The 21,807-nt window shown below is 37.8% G+C and overlaps 1 protein-coding gene across 1 annotated transcript in view; it reads left to right on the forward strand.

The window, feature by feature from the left end:
- Rbp6 (RNA-binding protein 6) overlaps window positions 1-21,807 on the forward strand; it is a 622,038-nt gene that overhangs the window by 355,188 nt on the left and 245,043 nt on the right.

Raw genomic sequence — 21,807 nt, forward strand, 5'->3', positions numbered from 1 at the left:
CTTGTTTTGTTTTGCACTTACAAAGAACAATCGATTTTAGAGCTCGCTGGATTGAAAATTATATGAGGAGCCTTAGAGCGGGCGGTGCGATCGTGAGCCGCCAATGCGCTTGTCTTTCGGTTCAGTGGGCTTTCTTTAAATTGGCGACGGCTCCGCCGCTGGCCGCTCCGCTTATTGCATCCCCCTCCCACACCGACGCGACGTCCACGATATTGCCTCCATTCGACCTTTAGGCAAATACAATTTGCTAGTCTGTAAATAGGATAGCGTTATAGGTAAGTAAATCTTCAGCTTTTAACACCGTTTACCTGTGAAAGGTTGAAATTCGATTTGAACCGTCAGTGCAAGGTACTCGACGTCACCAATTACGATCGCCGCGGGCCCGCACGCTAATAACCAGAGAGTTTTTTGCGGAAATTCGTGCGTGATGAAGGCCAATTCCTCATAGCTTGTCAAGGAATTGTCTCGTTCGGCGGGCCGTTGGCATTCTTTATTCGTATTCATGGCTCAAGCTCGGCTAGGTCGCTCGACGTGGATTACAGAATGCCATACATTGTCGTTTTTATTCTGACGAGTGAACGCCGGGGAAGTTGCGTGTCACTTGGATTTTCATCATGAGGTCTATCAAATAATAACGAGGTCGTTCCTTTCAGCGGCGGTTTGGTCGGTATCGCCCGATCTATTCTGTAACAATCGTGCCCGATCTTTTGTAGAAAATGATAATACATATCATTGTTATTTCCCGGTTATTTTTGTAAATATTAAGTACGTATTATTTCATTGGATGAATACGAAATAATGTTTTTTATCGTTGGGCCTTATGTTATCGCGTTTAGGTAAGTTCTGTGCCTCCTGTGAAGACTAATACAACTCAGAAAGTGCTACAATTCATAAGAGAGCGATTTCTTTAGAATACTGTTTTCGTCCAGACAAAAAACACAAAACTAAATAGTTTCAATTGATCAAGTGATACTATTAACATGTATTTATATACACTTAACTATTTAACGAGTGTAATATTGTATCATATTATTATAAACACGAAATTGAAGCAAGATCATCAGGTACAATTTTTTTTCCGTTAAAAAGCTAGGAACAAGTTGGTTAGACAGAAAAATTGCATATTTAAATGAATCAAATGGTGTAAAACACCAAAACACTTCAAGTTGAGTTGTGTTAGTTTTCACTGGAGGCTCAGTTGTTGCTATAAAACGGGTTAAGTTAATGGATGGCGAGAGCTCACATCCGCACTAGATATCGCCGGGCTCGGCCGAATCTAAGCCTATTGTCACCGGCGCGGCCATCACGAATTCTGCGCACGATCTCTCCACGGTTTATTGTAATTTACAAAACTGAAGGTGGTTTTGCTGCTATTATTCAATTGCCCATTTCTTGGTTCCTCTCTATTCTGAAGGATTAGGTTTTGTTTACCTAAGAATACTTTAAGATGAAGTAAAATTTCTGTTAAGGTGCAGGTATTAGGTTAGGTAGTTGGTTTCATTGAATCATTTTTCCTTTTTAAAGTAAGGTGAAGTGTGGGCTAGTCAAATGACGCAAAATATTTATTCATATTTTTTGAGGGCATGTAGGTTTCTGTAAAAGATAATTTTGACACAAGGTTTTTTCTTGTTTACTGTGATTTTATTGATTGCGCTTGCGTTGTACCTAGTCCAAACAATATTACTTAAATGTCTAATTTTAACTCAGTTCGACCGTTGAAATTGTGCAAAATTTGATGTAGAAAAATTGAGCTACGCCAATATCATTCATAACAATAAGCTACGTACATTGCCAATGAAATGGTCTATAGCCCTGTAATAATAATGTTTTAGTTATGATTTATTTACCTGTTATGAGTTTTAACTATTTTTCAAATCGTGACGCTATTTAGTTCAGTCAAAATGTCAAGGAACGGGTAAAAAAATAGTTTTATTCCAAAACTTTGACTAGTGCGCTTGTTATATCCAAAATAAGAGAATTCGTTTAGTTCATCTCGCTATCTTACTGAATATGACTGCCGCAGCGTAAATAGCCATCTTCAGGCATTCACTAGGTGTTAATTAACACGTGCCCATCTTTCATTTTTTTATTTGACTAGATGGCAATCGAGCAAGTGGGTCTCCTGATGGTAAGAGATCACCACCGGCCATAAACATCTGCAGCACCGGGCGTATTGCAGATGCGTTGCCAACCTAGAGGCCTGAGATGGGATACCTCAAGTACCAGTAATTTCACCGGCTGTCTTACTCTTCACGCCGAAACACAACAGTTGACTTCACGGCAGGATTAGTGAGCAAGATGGTGGTTGCAATACGGGCGGACCTTGCACCAAGTTCTACTACCTGCAAAATCTACTCGTATCTGGGTGCATGTGACAGTCGTAGCCAGCCAAGTCCCATTAAAGCCTCGCTGTTATTTTGTCTACGTCTGTGATGCAAGTTTTGGAGCACAGAGCAATGTTTCGGACTCGAGTCGTCCTCGTAACGCCTAATACGCTCGATCAAAAGGTATTTACTCCCTGTAACTTCGTTGTTATTGAAACAAGAAATTTTAATTTTAGTATCAAGAGGACAGTATTATAACTGATTATACTGCTAAAACACCTAATACAATCAATTATATTTTGTCGGTTACCCAAGGGTTTATTTGTCATTGAGACACTCAACGATCATCAAAATTCTAAAGTACTTCTGATAGTCCTACAAATATAAAACTTTTTAATTTTAGTCAGCGTGATGAATGAAACAAACATATATAAAAAAAGAAATTATATTAAAAAATTGAAAATGACTCCGAAAAAAGTTGCAACAAAAAACTTTTACTGACTACAAAAACATGACAATAATTTTCTACCGGTTTAAATTTGGTACCTCAGCACGAGCCAGCACGAGTGATAGAAGTGATAGTATGAAGGTGAAGTAGACGATTAACTATATAGACAACTTGGACTCCTGAATTAGAGCTTGTACAATTTCTAAATACACTATCCAATCCGATGCCAAAATTTAAACTCGATAATTATAACACATGCATGCCAATTTCAAATTTTGCCAATTTCAGATGAGATGAGGGTGTTAAGAAGTATGTTAGGAGTTAAACTGAGTGACAGGATAAGAAATAGTGAGATAAGGAAACCTTGTGGTCTGAAAAAAAATGTAGTGACAAAAATTCAGAAAGGTATGCTGAGATGGTTTGGCCATGTCGAGAGAATGAATGAAGAACGATTGACGAAAAAAGTGTATGAGGCGAGTGTGAATGAAAGTGTTGAAAGGGGTAGACCTAGGCGGACGTTTCGAGACCAAATCAGAGACGTCTTGAAAAAAGGCCAGGTCAAGAGTACCCTAAACCGAAGAGCATGTATTGAAGGGAATAATGAAAGTGGACGAAGCGAAACAAGTATGTAAGGATCGTAGCAAGTGAAAAGAAGTGGTCTCTGCCTACCCCTACGGGAAAGAGGCGTGATTATATGTATGTATGTATGCCAATTTCCTTGTACCGTAATTTAACGTCTCCGCATCTGACCATTTTTGAGCGGTCGCGGGCTGAGCTCTCTAAGCGTCTATTTTGCGGAAAGCGGAAGGAAGCTAACGGCAAAAATTGAAGAGCGCGCAGTAGCAACCGCAGGTTTTGCGAACCTATTTGAAATTCAGTTTCTCACAACGTGGCAGTGCGAGGAGCGATCGTCTGTGGAACCCGCCGTAATATGAATTCTGTATAGACCGAAATGGAGATGGATCGCTTCTAAACGCGTTGTAGAAACCAGAATTTCAAATTTGCATCCCAACGCATCAAAATGCTGCTGCGTTGAAAAATCATATTGACGAGATCGAAATTGCGCGATGATATGGCTAAAATGGGTTCTACATTAAAGTTCTTCTTACGGTTAGATGCTTGCTTGTACGTTTTTTCAAATGCATGTTCTTATTGTAATTTAATTGATTTTGGTCTTGGTATATCACCAAGGAAACTATATATCAATATCTTTTAAAACTAGTATAATATTAGGGTACGATGGTACAGTCATTATTCCATTAAGCTAAAAAGTATTTTAGTGTTTTACTGACATACGTATAAACGTTTGAAATACTATAATTATACAGTACCTACATCAAAAATTCAATAAATGTATGTCACGCACGATAGAAATGATGTTGAATTACATATTTCAATAATACCTAATTGATACTGTGTAGTGTAAATATAGTAGTAAATTGGATTTGAGATATAAGTTCCGCGTTTCCTGATACATTATTATTCAACACAGTTGGAATCGCAATCGTTTTCACCACTTCTTTCTGTCACACGGTATAGGATGAGGATATAGAAAGAGATGGTGAATGCGATCGTAAAATGTCAGCGTGTTAGACAATACGGCCCCTTATATAAATGGTTATTCAGCATTTAATTTATCTTACTTAACAAACAAAGTGATACATGCCACTGATTTTAACCATACTTACATTAAATACCACAAACGGGACTTATCACGTAACACATGAGTAACCACCAACTCACCATACCATACCATACCTTAAATCACCACCATAAACCACAATAAACCACACCAACCACCATCATACCATACCATGGTGTTCGTACCTAAAACTCAGTTATATGTCGTTCATTTTGGCTATCTTCCCCAGTTATGCATCTACCTATTTGATCTATTTACAGCATTATTAGTGGCCGGCTACCCTATTACAAATGCAACGGGTTGTCTGGGCGGCTGACAGGTTCGCGGCAGACAGGGCAAGGCGGTGCTCACTCCACCGTCATATCAATCACCATTGCCGCCAAGCCGCCCGATCCCTTGGCACTTGGCCTGGATTCCAAATTACACAAATTTACGTAGAGGGCCTAACCGCCGCCGTTAGCCGAGCACAGGGATTAGGCGATCGGGCGCAGCTTACATCGGATACTCGAGGCCCCAATACCACGCTCAATCGATGTCCGATCTTTGCCTCATTCCGTTTTCATTCCATTATTTTCTGTTGCTTCACCCCCGTTTTCATTCCGCCGACATGACCGCAGATAATTAAATCGACAACGTAATGATGTCATCAATAAGCCCCTAATAGGCAAGTTGATAAATACCGAAGTTACAAAACTTGTCGCGTCCCCGAAAGCCATCAAAGTGAGTGCCTACTTTGGCACAAGTGACAGCAAAGTAGGATTTGTGTTTGACTTTTACGCTTCTTCCAAAGGATTATGGGAATATCATATTGACAATTGACTTGTATAGGAAATGACAAGCATTATTGCTGTTATGAATATTGTATTGCTATTAAATAACCACGATTAACTGGAAATTCAACAATTCTCGCAACGATTCAAACTCGTGCACGCATATCTTTGTGCGCGATTCGGATGAATTAAACGATTATATGACTAAAATTAGACCGCGTACTTATTCACTGGCGCCCGAACCAAATTACTCTCCGATCATAATCATAACCGATGCGTAATAAAACACATAGTGTGGTCTCACTTTTAAAACAATTGCAGTACTGTTTTTCAAACAGTAGAAAGCAGCAAGGAAACCATGTACGTTTTATCAGTTTTCCATGAGCTCGTTGTAATAAGTAAACACGCGTAAGTAATACCCTTTCATTTATAACTCGCGCCGCGGCTCCTGATACAGGCTCGGCCTTAATTCCGACTTAATTAGTGTCACGCAAGTTCCGTAATCCTAGGCTCGAGGATCGCACGACCGTTCTTAAAATGGAGATTAGTGCGGCAAATTTCTCGAACTACGCTATTCACTCGTTCGTAAAGCCACTCCCACACTAAGTGGGTAAAAAACAATTTAACGGCGGCAGCGGTGCGGTGATTTCGTTATGGGATTTTGATAGCAATTTAGAACGGTTCCAAACTTACGAGACGCCGGCGATAACAATTGACAAGTGTTGGCGCAGTGCTGTCATATAGATAAAATTGTTTTCTGTCGGATTTCATAAAACATTTCAAACTTCCGCTTACTGGATTGAAGTGATTCGTTTCAGTTATATTTTATGAAATAAATAAACTTTTTTTTAGACAAAATAAAAGTTTATTGAAAAACTAGCTTTTGCCCGCGGCCCCGCCCGCGTGGTATTCGGTTATCGCGCGCTGTTCCGTCGGAAACTGTGCATTTTTCCGCGATAAAAGTAGCCTATGTCACTCTCGGGCCCATAAACTATCTCTATGCCAAAAATCACGTTGATCCGTCGCTCTGTTACGGCGTGAAAGACGGACAGACATACAAACACACTTTCGCATTTATAATATTAGTATGGAAGTATGGATTGAGCGGCAGTGAAATTTTAAATGTTCTACTTTGTTTTTAACGATTAAAAGGAAATCGATACAAAACTCTTGTAAGCTTTCGGCACGCATTGTAGCAACGTAAACTAAATGCAATTCAAGAAATTTGATAATCCCAGCGAAAAGTTTAAAGTATGTGTATTTCCGGTTCGCTGTCGGCACGAAAAGTCAACAGCGACGCGGAATTCTAAAAGAACTCGACATAAACATAGTATTTTGTGTACGGAAGTCCTGCCGCGGTCGCGTACAACGGATGTGCAGGAAAACGCTTGCATACTGAGTAGGCGTGCCTAAAAGACACTGCGGACTTTAGTTCACCTACAATGGATTACACGAAACTTAACATGCCACCTGATTCTGGGTCTGACTATCAAAGCGCTGCCGGCGACGGCTTCCATTGAGTCCGTGCGGACTTACGCTTCTTTTAAATTTTATAGATATCAAAACAAGGCATCATAGCACATTTCGTGCCGACATCCTATATTCATAAAATTAAAGTTGCTGTCAACCTTGCCTGTCGAACGTTTATTAATACCAAGTCACGTCGAAACCGGCTAAAAATTATTTCCATCGCGTCCCTCAACATGTCAGTCGACAAATTAGCTACGGATTTATTCGCGTCAATTGACGGCCGTCTATATTTTTAACGAGACATCAAACATCATCGAGGGGCTCGCAAGAAGTTGCCCAAGCGCTGTTTACAAATAAGAAACGTCGGGGAGACGAGTGCGTAATAAATTTTATAACATGCCATCGATTCGGATTCGAGCGTAATAATAATATATTGGCTGAAAATATCGGAATGTTGCGGTGCGCTCGGCCCGCATCTGAAAATAGACCCTCATCAAAGGCAAGCAGGTTTGCAGCTGTAAATCCATTTCAGTGTGGCTTGTCCGCATTATAAATTGGAGAGTAGATACGTAGGTAGGTAAGTCTGTACAAACAGCGGGCGACGCGTCCTGTGACCCCGCGCTTCCATCTCATGTCGCACCGCATTCGTTTGCGTTTTCTATTAACGTGTCCGGGACACTATTAGGCCAGCTAGATGGATGTTGTAATTTGATTTCGTATACATTTGCCAGAAACAACATTTCTACGAAACAGAGATTCTTATTTTAAGCAGAAACACAATAAAAAAATCTGTACCCTAGGCATTTGAAAATACTGTACATGAAAAATTTGAAACACTAAACCGCTGATCCCTACTGCTATCTCGGAAACTAACGCATTTTTTAAGCTATAAACACTTAAAATAAAGGTTCGGTAATTTGAACTGAATTATTTATTATCCCTGTCCAACCATAATGCACCTGTCATTTAGCGTGGAAAATCACAAATGCTAGTTCTGGCTGGTGCAAAAAAAATGTTTACCAACAATATAATATACGCAGAGGACTTGCGATAATCCGCAGCAGATTGCATTTGATGAAACGCGGCGCGCCCGCGGGTGCGGCGAGCACTCTAGACAACCGCACTGCATAGATTTGCATTTTACGGTTTTGATACGTGAGCGAATATTCAGTGCGGTGTCGGCGTAGGTATCTTTTCAATTCGACGCGGCGGACGCTGAGTGCCGCTCGAGAGCGCTCAAGTGTCGACGCGTGCTCGAGTGCCCGGTGCCATGCGCTTGCGCAACACCCCCCTGCCCCCTTCAGCCCCTGTGTCGCCCGAACCAGCCCCCAATCTCGCTTGAAGCTTATTACAATTAACTGCGACGCCGAGTTGAGCCTCAATTTGGCAGCTGGTTAACGTGGACGTTCCTTGAAATTTTTCTTGACACTTAAGCATGTCTGGCTTTAATTGTGATACGGGCTTTAAAATGGAGGTTTCTTATCCTATGCTTCATATCATTCCCGCTACAAATTTTGTAAACTTTTCGTCTTAAAACAGAACAATAAGCACGTAATAAATGAGTGAGACATAGCTAAATAATGCTAAGGCTTTACCTGTGTGACATGAGTTTCATCTAATGGCACGCTAAATCCAAATGTAGCCACGATCTTAACGCATTAATCGTAAGCCGCCGCCACACACCGGTTACGTTGCGATATATTACGCGGTGATCTTTTCGGTATTACGTTAACGCAACGTGACTGTAGTAAGTAAATTCGAATTATGCCGTCAACTTTGGAGATTTGCTTCTAAGTATTTTCTGATGATATGTTTACAGGCAGTATCGATCAGAGGGTGATCGCGATTTTTTCTCTATCTTTTGCGTGAGGTATATTAATTTACAATGAAGTTCTATTCTAACACATTAACTACCATATAATATACGAATACTACAGTTGCAATTTATGCCCAATTATACGTATTAAGGATTTTTTATGTGCGCCATCTAGGTGTTATGTAGAAAGTTAAAGTCAAAATGTGTCTTTATTCAGGTTTTTTTCAAGCTTCGGTGGTTTAATACAAAGTTTAATTTTAAACACCATCAAAAATTACGTGTCAGCAACTAAAAGCGGCTGTATCTACATATTGTCTTCTTATTAGTGTAAAATGTGGTTTCGGTATAGCAATTTAAGGTAAAAGGTTACAGTTCATTATGGACCTCCTCAAAGTAACGCGTACATTTCTTAATATTATATTCAAAAGTACACTTTAGTCAAGTCTGACCAAAAACATCGTAAGTTAACATCGAAAATACAATTTGAAACATAGATGCACAGAAAAACCAGAAAAAGAGACCAGCGCTAGGAATCAAACCCAGGTCCTCAGCATTCCGTGCTGCGTGCTATATCGCTACATCACCACTGGACAGGAGTACAGACACAACTTTCTCATATGCACCACATATCTCAGCTTGTTTGTTTCTTATTTAGTCACTTAACAAAAGCAAAAAAGCAGTAACAAAATTTGGAGTTCAAATAAATAAAAAATACAAAAAGACTCCAAAAAACAATCTTAATCGTAAGTTAAAACATTTATTAATTAAAACAATAAGGTATTAAGGACACAAGTCTATTGATAAAATTGTCAAAACGCAATTCTATTATAGATTTTGTGTGGTAATACTGAACTGTGACGTTACTCATACTGAGAGTTACGAGCATACTGACTTACTATCAACGTGTAATACGCAATACGCAAGGTACGCCTTAACAGCGTTAACGACATTATTACGTCTTTTTTCCCAAACTTTATAACGTTTTACACGAGGGTTAAAAAATATTAAGCATCCTATCGTATCTTTATTCGCGGTAGCGGAAGTCCGCCATATTGCCCGTGTCAGCTGGGCGCTTGCGGATGTGTCGTCAGCGCTAGTAGATAGTACCAGTGGACTTCTTTTATGTTTGCTATGTGCTATAAAACCCTGTTTTTAACAGTGTTGGTACACTAGTACTAGATAAGACTTAAAAAATATAAAAAACATTGTACATAGATATGTTTTACAAAATATAACATTTTGTATTACAAGCTTTTTTATCACTTACATAGTTTTTTCTGTCCCGATACTTGTACATCGTCGGTAATTCAATCTTGTTTACCAAATGTTGTATGCCAATGTAATGCAAAAACAGTCAATAGATTAGACATTGGGAGCTCATTTTAGTTAATGGCAAACTACATACATTTCCTACAAAATATGTCCAAGCTAATGTTCCATATTGGGCACTAGATAAGCTAATCTTCTGCAATGGGTACCTGTCAACGGTAAATAAACATACCTACTAAAAGCATAGAATATGAGTGACTTGGATACCAAAATGCATTTATTATATTAAGCGTCTGCCACCACAATCCATATATTATGTAGTCTAAAGGTTACTTAGCACAGAGCTATTCGATCGTTAAAATACTTTAATCGAAATGGTTAAGAAATTAATTTAAACTCACTTTAGTAGTAAACGAATAGAATATTAGAGGATACGTTATGTCAGATTGCCAAAAGATTGCTCATCGTTCTTTCTTCTACATGAAGAAGCTATTCGTTCATTTTGTTCGGCCGTTTAGAATGAATCACACAGTTAGCCTGTTCTTGACAATTAACGCTATTGGTTAATATTCCCAATTCCTTTTGGCAATATCCAGCTACGCTATTTACCAACCATTTAGTGACTTAGTTTTTACGGTTACAAGTTTGTTGTTTATCCTTGTAATAATGGTGGTGATAGTAAAAAGGGAGACGCTTCAGTAAACATGGATCTACTCAATTATACTCAGACCTTTCTGACTGTAACATTTTTATACTTATGTTGTTATGGGGGTACTTATAATATTGATGGCGATTGGCATTATACTTAGTGTTGTATGTTATTACTAGATCCATGGCTCAAAAAAAGATTATATATGTTTAACAATGTAGTTAATTTTTTTATATAAAATTTAAATGCGAATATATGTCTGTCTGGCTAAAGGCTGTCTGTCTTTTTGTTGGTTTGTGTTACATCTTTATGCCTAACAAAGCCGCTAAGCCGATTTATATCGTTTTTTTTTTAATCCTGAGTTTCCATGGTGATTGATGGGGTCCCCAAAACAAGTCTTACACAAAACATACGTAAATTATATACGTCTTATTATGCAACTGAAATTTTCACATGACTACGCACAATTGACTGGAACTTCATCGAAGTGGTAATTCTATATTGCATCGTCCACGTACATGACATTTAATCGGTCACTATTTTTTCATTTTAAATTTGACAATGTGGTCGATGTCAACCAAAGAATTATATATGTTATATATCAGCTGAACACGTGTAATATTCTCGTGCTCAGCGCAAACATGGAAGAGGCTTTAAATGCAATCATTTTAAAATTTCACTCACTGAGGCAAGGCATACAGTTATAATTAACTAATTTCTAACGTAGTGTCTGGGTACAGCACATTCCCGCAAGTGGCATGTAAATACATACCTTTTGTGTAATTAAACTGCGGGCAAACCCAGTTTAAGTTTAATCCTATAGCCTCTTGACACCGCACTCCCGCGCTAGGGGAGCTTATTTTGTTCGTCAACACTATCGACCGAAGTCGAGACGAAAACGCTCAACCCAACGCCTCAAGTGTCATACAAAATACTACTCTTACACCTACACAACACGACTCGGTTCCCATAGTGGTATTGTCGGGGACGTCGTTTTCTTTTAGTAGGGATTCGGAAAAAATACGGTTACAAGGCACATAGAGTTCAGTCAGACGGCTATCATTCATACGGATTGCATGTTTTGTAGGCAGCCTCCGTCATACATGACACTTGTTTCTGTAGTTTGTATTTATTTACCTCTACGAATGGCATGCCATACATTTTCCAGCACATGTTGCGTAGGTGAACAATACGGCCATTCCTTGTAACGTGCTTAAGAATAATGAAATATACACTTTAAGAAATTTTGGAAAATGTATGCAGTAATAATGTACCTAGGAAGGTACGAGTACGTGAACTCTGTCCCAAAGAGTTAAATTTTCAAGCCTCCTTTTTTATGGTTCCGTATCCGAAGGGTCCAAATGGAGCTCTATTGCTGTCATTCACGTGTCTGTCCGTCTGTCAATCCGTCCGTCAATTACACAGCTTTTTACAGCCAAACGGTTGGAGCTATTTCAAATTGTCACAGTATTTATAAGCAGTAAACTCAAAGCTATACAAATTGTAAAAAAAAAATTTTAAATGTTTTCAAGGGGGTTTTGGTCTTGTTTTTCCTTTACAGCTAAAAGGGCGGAAAAAAATGTCCTACCACATCGCATGGAGTATATTGCTTAGAATTCATTGGTATAGATAAAAACTATATTATTAATTTTAAAAATATTGGAGAATAAAAGAATGAGAGCCCGTGGTGCGCATGTCCGACTCGCACTTGGTTGGTTTCTATTAACCACCGTTAAGGTTGACGCAGTTTTATAAATAGCCTTAAATGATCCATAAGAAATCAGCAGTTTTACGGGAGTAATATCGTGCATAAACAATATTTAATAGGATTACGTTTTTACGATGGAACCCTGTTTTATAAATTTGACCTTAACATCGAAATATAATTCAAAGACGTGTAAACAAGCGATGAAAGAATTTCCAGTGATCTTTCTGGATATGTATTAATGCCAGGCCGCAACGGCTTACTACATTTTAGGCCCTTATTGCGAATTCTCGACATTTGCTTAATGTATGAAAATTTGGAAGAACGTACCGTGTTGATGGCACTCGAAACAAAATAATTGCTACGGTCGCGCGGTCCCGGTTTCGGCCTCCGCATTCATTATTCACTTTTTTATTTCACCCTCCCCTCGGCTTATAATTTGACTCGAAACATAAAATCAAGTTTTATTTGATTATGCGCACCAAAAAGAAAAACTCGAAATACCTTGTATCCTTCACTTTTAATGGGGACTGAAATCTTTACGTTATGATTTACTTACGAAACTTTACTTTGTTCTCATGAACCACGTCTTCGCATTAATTTATCACAAAGCCGAAAATTCCCGGTAATGTTATTACAACAAAGTTCTTCGCAAATCACTTAAACCGATTCCCGTTTCTGATTTGTATATTGAAACATTACCACATTGATAATTTAAAACCTATAGAGAGGAATCCCCCATTTAACTTCCATCAAATGTAGAATTACTGATCATTCACTTATCTGCAGGTAGTAGTAGTAGCTTGTTTTAACTAAATTGTAAGAAGCGTTATCATCGGTCTTTGATCCGCGCGTCGGTACAATATTCAGCATTTCTGTCTGCATATTCGAGATAAAACATTCTCGGCGAGACCTAACAATGGGTTAGGGTTAGTATGAGCGTAGGTTTTTGCATTTAGCAAAGATGGGGGAGTAAGCGACAGGGCGAGTCGACGACGTCTCGCTTTCATCCACTCACTGGGCGAGACTGCAAAAAGCAAAGCAAGTGCGCGTACACCTACTATGATATGAATGCAAACCCTTGCGGAAATGGAGTCATTTCGATGTGTTTGAATGGGCTTCGATGACGGGTGCATTGAGTACTTTAGTCGGCTAAAATGTGCCTATTGTTTTGAAGCTCCCACACGGGATTTTCGTAGGAGTATTTTTCTATAACAGGCCTTGCCGTCTCTAGGCACGATACATTCTCCTCGATTTTGTTATAGCTACTTTGGTCAGAAATCTTTCTTTGTACCGAACATACATGGCAGAAATGAAATCTACTTGAGCGTACATCTATCCGTATAGAGAATCGAAAGAAGTGATCCTTTGTTCGCCGGTGTAGAGGGCTTGCGTACAAGTGAAAGGACGCAAAAAGTGAGAAAAGCAATATCCCCGGGTTAGATACCCACTTCATCCGTTTCTACCATTCTATGGCTCCTCTTTAAATTTTTCATGGGCTTATCAACGCATCGATCAGCCGTTATTTATTCAACTCACGACGTAATTCTAAGAAGTTTGCTCATTTACATGCATTCGGTTTTTCCTACGTATTTACTTGTTTGTGCTTGCTTTATCGGATATTGAATGAAATGAAAAAATATGAAAACTCCGTTATATTTGCCTCATATTATGCCAATATTCAATTCAAATCAGAGATGACATATAAACCTTGAAAATATCGGCAAATATGAAAGTGATTTTACTGTTATAATTATATACTAAGAATCTTGACTTCGAACCACTAAGTCGCCTCATTTTCGATTAACAATACGTACCGGAGCCAAGTCTAGCTATTCTAGGAATTAACTAGTCTACAAAGCGTCAGATAGTGAGCATCAGAACGAGATAGAGATTAATACTGTGCAAGTGCTGGTGAAGCTGAGAAGCAATAACGTTTTGTTAATGTCTGCCATTTAGAACGTACGCGGTTAGTGTCTTGCGTCGGTTGACGTCGCACGCCTTACCCGAGTAGTTATTTCACGTCGCACGGAGTCTGCGACTGAAGTAACGAGACTGGCACCGTAAGCCCAGGGAATCACCATTTGCCATCCATGCGGTTTCTGTATTGTTACAAATGGCAAAGGTCTGCTCGCAGCCGCTCCGTGCGGACCTAATGAGCTGTGAACCAGATAAGGTGTGCGACACGACGAGACGGGATCATCTGCTATCTATGTGGAATGCTCACTGCGCTCAAGGCAAATGTGTTCTTCGACTTACGTAATGTTGCGAATATATCACAGAATTGATTTACACCTATATATATTTAGCTATAATATTTTAGTAAGGTTTCTCCTTCATGCATCTTCTTTAGTGCTCGCCCAGTTTTCTTAGGTACAAGTTTTTAATAAATTTTCACAAATTTTTCTCAGCTTGTGTCGATAAAACGAATTTTTCATAAAAAATATCGATGTCTTTTTGGTCGAGCGGCATAGATGAATTCCACGTCGCTAGTGGAGTAATAATGAAAAACATGTATTTCAAAGCACGCATTTATTCAGGAAGACAAAGGATAGATAGGCGGGCCAAAGGCTGTGGGCAAACAAAAAATGAAATGCAACGTCAGCTTCGGGCGGACGACCTTTGTGAGGCAGCGGCGGCGATCGCACGAAATTGTCTCTTTGTTAAAATTGATTAATACTGTCCTAACCAGAATACTCCGTAATGCAATAAAATTATATGACCGCCCATCTCGCGATGGCTCATTTTAATTGAACAATGTCGTAAGTGTTATTACGCACGCCATGTGCTCATGTGAAAATTGGTTCAGTAACGCTTTTATAGTCGATTCAGTACGTAGTTGCGATATTAATTTTACATGCAAACTTAATTTAAATAATAATCAGATATTATGTTTTTTGCATCAGCCTTATATATTTTATATTTGTTTCAACCCATTTAAAACTTTCGCTTTATACCCCGAATCATATCGACTATTGAAAAAAAATGTATATTTAAAGTCGTCCCTAGAATTATATTGAAGTAAGTACTTGTAATTAAATAATAAATAATATCTAATAACGGGTGGCAGTCCTTTACACTGAAGGGTAAAAACAAACCCGAAAGGCGTCGTACAAAATCACTTTGGTACTTTTTACTACTTACTTGTTTCACTATACGTATAAGTTTATTATTTATAAATTTCGCAATCGTTTTCATCAAGTCCCACTGCTGGGCACAAATCTCTGAAAATAAGAGGACTTTGGGTTGTTTTTCGCACTTGGACTCAATGTAGATTAGGAACACAAATCATTGAATTGCTTCGCAGGTGTGTACAAGTTTTATATTTTCCATTACTATAAAGCTTGAAGTCTCAAATGCAGTTTTGAACATAAATTCCGAAAAAATTAGAAATGTGAGTCAACTTTTGAAACTAACAGTCCCCTGCTTAAGAAGCCATATGTTAAACCAATAGGCTAAAAGGTTACAACGGCTTTTTTTGTAATATTCCGGGGAAAAACATCTAATAATATAAGTGCTGACGTTGAATGCATGCCTTTAGATTCAAAGCGCTGGATACAGGTGAAAACATAAAAATTTCACCGACGCAGCGTGCATGGCACATTATGAATTGAGTTAAAGTACGCGCGAGTTTCCAAAGGACGTACACATACGAGATCAATGTGATGGATGGTTGTAAATGGTGTTGATGATTTTACTTTGAAAATTATAAATACAGTGACCAAAATGAAACCCCTTTTTATCCTCCACGGAGGCCTTCTTCTGCACTCAACGATCTCGACGCAAAATTAAAAAAATGCCGTTTCTTGTACAAGGGACACCTTTAATTTATACATTTTACTACATTATAATAATTATATTGTAATTCCGTACCTACACACACACACACACACACACACACACACACACACACACACACACACACACACACACACACAAACATCACGCCTGTATTCCCAAATGGGGTAGCCAGAGCACACGAAACGTTACCGCTTCGGAGTCACTTTTAACAATTTTAGGTTTTAAGTTTGACAAAAACAGTACAACAGTGACAGGTTGCTAGCCTGTCGCCTACGGTATACCTTAACCTATATCCTCAGTCGCCTCTTACGATATCCACGGAAGAAATAGAGAGGTGTAATTCTAACCCGACACCACACGGGCTACGTACCAACACATTCTGTGAAAATTGCAAACTAGGGTCTATCGATTACGATTCAAAGGATCGTGCATGTGATGACGGATGGAGAGCGGAACCTTATTTAGTACTAGTTATGGTTCCATAGGCATTTTTTAAGTAGTTACAAAACTTTGTAAACTGAAGAATAAAAAGTATCCGTCATTCCTAAAGTGACTAGTATCTAAAATGATATTTTGGCAGTCTTCCTAATGTACGAGTTGTCCATTGAAACTGAGCGTATTGGCAATCCGTTCTTTTTGATATAAGAATACAATCGAAGCGTCTTCGTTTGTAGTACCCACTACTGATATTGATAATTAGTAAAACACGTGTAGCATCTACAAAAGCCTCAACGACAATGAATGAGAGGATATTATTGAAATGAATATCATCACTTTATTTGATGCAGAGATCTTTCCGAATATAAACAGTTACTGCACATTACTTTGCAGTTCTCGACATCTAATTCAAAATAACCCATTCAAAAGGATGTACTTAATGTTTAAGATCAATGGAGATATTAGGTGACATTATGTCTAGTGAGTTAAGTGACATTAACAATACGAGTAAGTACTTAAATAAATTACACATTGAGTTAGCGATGAAGTTATATTACAAACATGTTAATTACACTGGACGAATAATGATGAATAGTTCAAGTCCCTTCATACATAAACCGTCCGAAGCTCGACTCGCAGTGTAACCTTGTCTCAGTCAGTCATCATTGAACTCTTCAAAGAAGTCACTGGTGCATTCATTGTGGAATCTGCGGGTTTACATACCGTCGGTGGCTTTCTTATTAGCTGTTCTCATGCCGTGAAAGTATGGATATGCAGCAGAGCTCACGAGTCCGCAGTCGCGGGGGACGCAGCCAGCCGAGGCTCGGGCGGACGTGTCGTAATTGATGTGTGTATGTTTTTGTCGTGCCACGACCGTTCGGTGTTTGCCACCGCCTCTGGTCAAGTTAGACTAAATTAAATTGTTGTATTTTTCACAACGAAACGACTGCGGCGACTGACCGGCTCCTGTTAACGAGGGGGCGGATAATATCGTTTGGCCAAGCGACGCTCTTGTATGTGCCATAAACACGTTACGAATTTCATGAATTATGAGACGCTAGAGCGCGGCTGAAATTTTTGAATTGCTTTTTGATTAGCCTAGTTAGCCTTCGTCGTTATTATTTTAAATTATGTTTTTTTTTGTAATTGTAGTTATGAAACTACGTTATTGTAAGACTGAAATGGTACGAAGGTTAGCTAATTAAAACCCAAACAAGGTAAAGATATAATTGACCCAGTTCCGCTGTGCTGGGTTTAAGCAGCGGCGATTAATTCGAGCAATCACAGGTAGCGTCCCAATTTAGAGTGAGCCAAAAATTGGATATGCTGTGAATAATAATTTTCCCTGCGGAGTGAACTGCGTTGTCCACATTTAAGGTAATTGCCAACAGTTTCGGCTGACGGCCGCCGGTAAACCTGACACTCGCTCCCGACGGACCGCCCTTTACAATCCCACTAATAAATGCGGCTTTATCAAATTTTTATTTATCGTTTTATACATATTTTATGAATCGTCGAGGGCTACTGAAAAATAAGAGTACGTTCTTTGCTTCATTTTCTTTCCGGCGTGTGCGCGCAATTGTTTTGTAGCTGTTTTTGAAAAAAAAAATTTTTATGAATTGGTGAAATTTCAAAGTAGTTGATAGGTACTTACCTAACTTAATTTGTACCTAAAACATTGTGAATGTTGTTAGAATGCTATTTTTCTAACTTGGGTTTTTAGACTTGGAATATGTTAGTTACTCGACTACTTTTAGTCATATTTTTCTTTGTTTTTGTAATTACGTATTTTTAACTTTTATAAAATACCTACTTATACTTTTTATTAAAATAAAAAGAAAAATAATTTCATCATTGTTTTATATCATCATTGACGGGGTTATAATTTTTTTTATTTTTTGTAAAAATATTTATTTTTATTTGAGATTAAGTATAATAATATTTAGTGAGTTGGGAATTTATTTTCCACCAGCCAATCAATGAAATGTGACGTGATCCATTCGAGTTCAGATTGGTTTTATCGTTCCGGGACATATAAGCCCCGTGCGATATTATCGCTATCGCTTTATTTATTTCGAATAACGCATCGATCACATCAGAGATATAACGACTGGACGATTTTACCTACAGTTTTTTTTTTATTGGAAAACACTCTTTAATTATGTTAATGACACTGCTGGACAGCATGCATCCAATGCTATATTTATAGTTTTCACATCGTATCTCTTCGTTCCACATAATTTTATTTGACTTAAAATATATGGGAACGTGCTCTTTTTGGGATTACTTTAAATGACATCTTGTAGTGAGTTAGTTTAGTTTAAAAACGACACAAAAAAACACGCTTTCTGAAATAAATCACTTTACCGCAAATGCAAATACATAATAATAACTTTTTATTAAATACCATAGTATAGTTGTAGGTGTTAAACGATACATAAAACAGGTATATAGAGTATAGAGAGAAAATCACAAGGTAAGCAATAGGCACAGCCAGGCAACCTTTTTTTAATAGAAAATATTAAGATTATTTAAAACAATACATTATTGCATATAAAATTCGGGAAAATTATTGGGAACTGTTAGCACATTGATGATAATAAATATGTTGTTTTAAATTGCTGTGTATCATTGTATGACGTAGCATAATAATATCGTCACTATACACGACATGGTACCTGAACTTCTAATGTAGGCGTAAAACCGTTTCCTCACCGTCAAGACAAAACAGTTGCCACACGTCTGTGTAACGTTACTCAAAAAATTAAAATCATTGATTTAGACAGGAACCGTTACGGAGAAAGCAGATATGGTGTCACCCTCCAGATTTACGGACGGGGAGGTGGGTAGGAAGGGCCCTTGGACACGTACTGGACTGGGGCGGCACTTTCTCGTCATTTATATTTGAGTGTGATTTCGTTTGGGATCGTCACAGAACTCGGGAGCCCCTCACTCACTTATATTAGTTACATTACGTTACCGAATCCTGTTTCATTCAATTTCTAATCTGATATTATATTTTGCCACTATCTGAAATAGACGGGTTTCATACGTATTATATCCTTAGACTACTACATTTGGGTATATTGGTCTCAAATATTGCAATATTAAATCAGCTGCACACCTTAAGCTGCTTAAATGGTCTAAAGTTAAAATAAAATAATAAAATAAGGGTTATACATTTTATTGATGTTCATTTATAATATTACTCCCACTCTATTTTACTCTGGGTTAGGGATGAAAGTTTATTTTGACACTACATAACACTTAAGTTACCAGTTAACTAAGGGTTAGAAATCAAATAAGTATGGTCCGCGCAAGCCCGCTTTAGTGACTAAAAGAAATCAAAGAAAACTAATTTACTTAGTAGCAAAGAGAAAGCAGATTTCAACAACGTGACGATTAATGCATTACGTATTAATCTTGACTCACCCTTACAATGTATTGATTTAATCTATGGTATAATATTAATAACGCAACATAAACTAAACTTACTAAACTTATAGTTAGCAAGCGGCGGTTGAGTTTGAAAGACACTGATTTGACAGTTCACCAGGGGTTAATTGTTTGACTTTAGCGACTTTGCTGGTCCAGTAATGCGTTAATACTAGTCGAGAGCTTTTAAAGCCACGTTCACAATTAAGATGAAGCGGGGAGAGGGTTACAAAATATTCCTGGCTGTTATAGTGACATTTTCGTACGTCGCAGTGCGAAGCTACAAAAACACCTAAGGGCGGTTTCAGGCTGGCGTTTTTTCTGCGCGTTTACAGTCAATTTTGGCATACGCGCTTACACGCTCTCTAGATTAAGCCAACATTAATAGAACACTCACTCTCTTGCCATCAGGAGACCCACTTGCTCGTTTTCCATCCAGTCGAATAAAAAAAAAAAAAAAAAACACGTCAATATCTGTTACTGAATTATTAACTAAACGTATAAAAATAAACGTATTTTAATCCGCAGCCAAACTCTTTTCCATCTCTCGCACAAAACTCAGAATTTAGTTCAACTCGCTTGAATTGTTAAAATACACAACTATGTATGTATTTTCTATTAAAAGAAAAAGGTTTGATTGCGTAAAACTTGCTGAATTCGTGTTAGGTACTACAATTATCATTTTTAAGTTCTTCTTTTCCTTGTAGTGATAATAATTTAATAACATATTTTCAATTATTGTGAATCAAGCACCTTCTGCGGATATTTATAATAGTTTTGTTTTAATATTACTTCGAGTTAACAATGCTGCAGCTGTGTTATTACATTAATTTTGGAGAAATCGTCAAGCGGCCGTGAAACCTTAATTAACCTTTGCTTATGCTTTTTAGGGTTCCGTACAAAAAAAAATGGAACCCTTATTATAGGATCACTCCTGCGTCTGTCTATCTGACCGTCCGTCTGTCACAGCCAATTTGCTCCTAATGTACTGGATCAATTTAGGTGAAATTTTGTAGAATGGTGTAATCCTATGACCCAAACACAGATGTGAAAAGCAAATAAATATTTTTTTTAAATAGGGTCATTTTTGGAGGACAAAAAAGTTTTGCAAACCTCGCTGTATCAAATATCAAATGAAAGGGCTCGTTACGAGGATCTCAGTTATATTTTTGATTAAAAAAAATACAAAATATTGTTTATTGCTTGTAGATTACAGGGAAACCTATAAGAATTGTATTAATTGAAAATAAAGTGGTAAACTCAATAATAATACTTTCACTTTGGAAAAAAAATCACTAAAATACCGTCTTACTGTGAGGATTTCAAATGTGATATTTTGTATTAATTCAAAAAGCACCGTAAAAATATTTTATAATAAAAAAATAGAGGAAAACATTTGACTTTGGCGTTGTACGGAACCCTCTCCACGGGAGTTCAACTCGCACTTGACTGGTTTTTACTCGTTATTACTCTTATAAATATTCAAGAAACAAGTACGTCCTTTGACATCGAGCCATAGTGTTATTGACGTTATAATGAAATCGCCTATAAACGTCTACGCGCGGATTGTTTAAATATGCATTTCATGAATAAACTACCACTTTAATTGAGTTGCAACTTATAATTACTTACAAAAAATTGTGTTTTACGATATTTAAAATTACTTTTATTTATCAAAATTGCTTTGCGATACAACATTATGTTTCACATAAGTACTTAACTGTGGTTATCTTCAATATCATTGGAGATCCTCGGGTAAGTATAGCTTATGGCTAGCAATAAATACAAGCCACATTGGGATGAAAATATACCACTCAAAGATAGAACAATAATATTATAGTACACCGTGGTTCAGGCTGGAAGTAGGTAACTACTTATTGTTGTTTCGGCCGAATAGTACTTTTACTCATATCAAAAACTGAAAAATAAATAAGCAACAAAATAAGTAAAAATGGTCTAATGGGACTGAAAATAAATATTAAATACCTGAGTGATAACAAAACAATTCGCCAGCTTTTCAACACGCTTATTAACTTTACA

Source organism: Choristoneura fumiferana, chromosome 5, assembly GCF_025370935.1.
Source record: "Choristoneura fumiferana chromosome 5, NRCan_CFum_1, whole genome shotgun sequence".
NCBI classification, from domain to species: Eukaryota; Metazoa; Arthropoda; class Insecta; order Lepidoptera; family Tortricidae; genus Choristoneura; species Choristoneura fumiferana.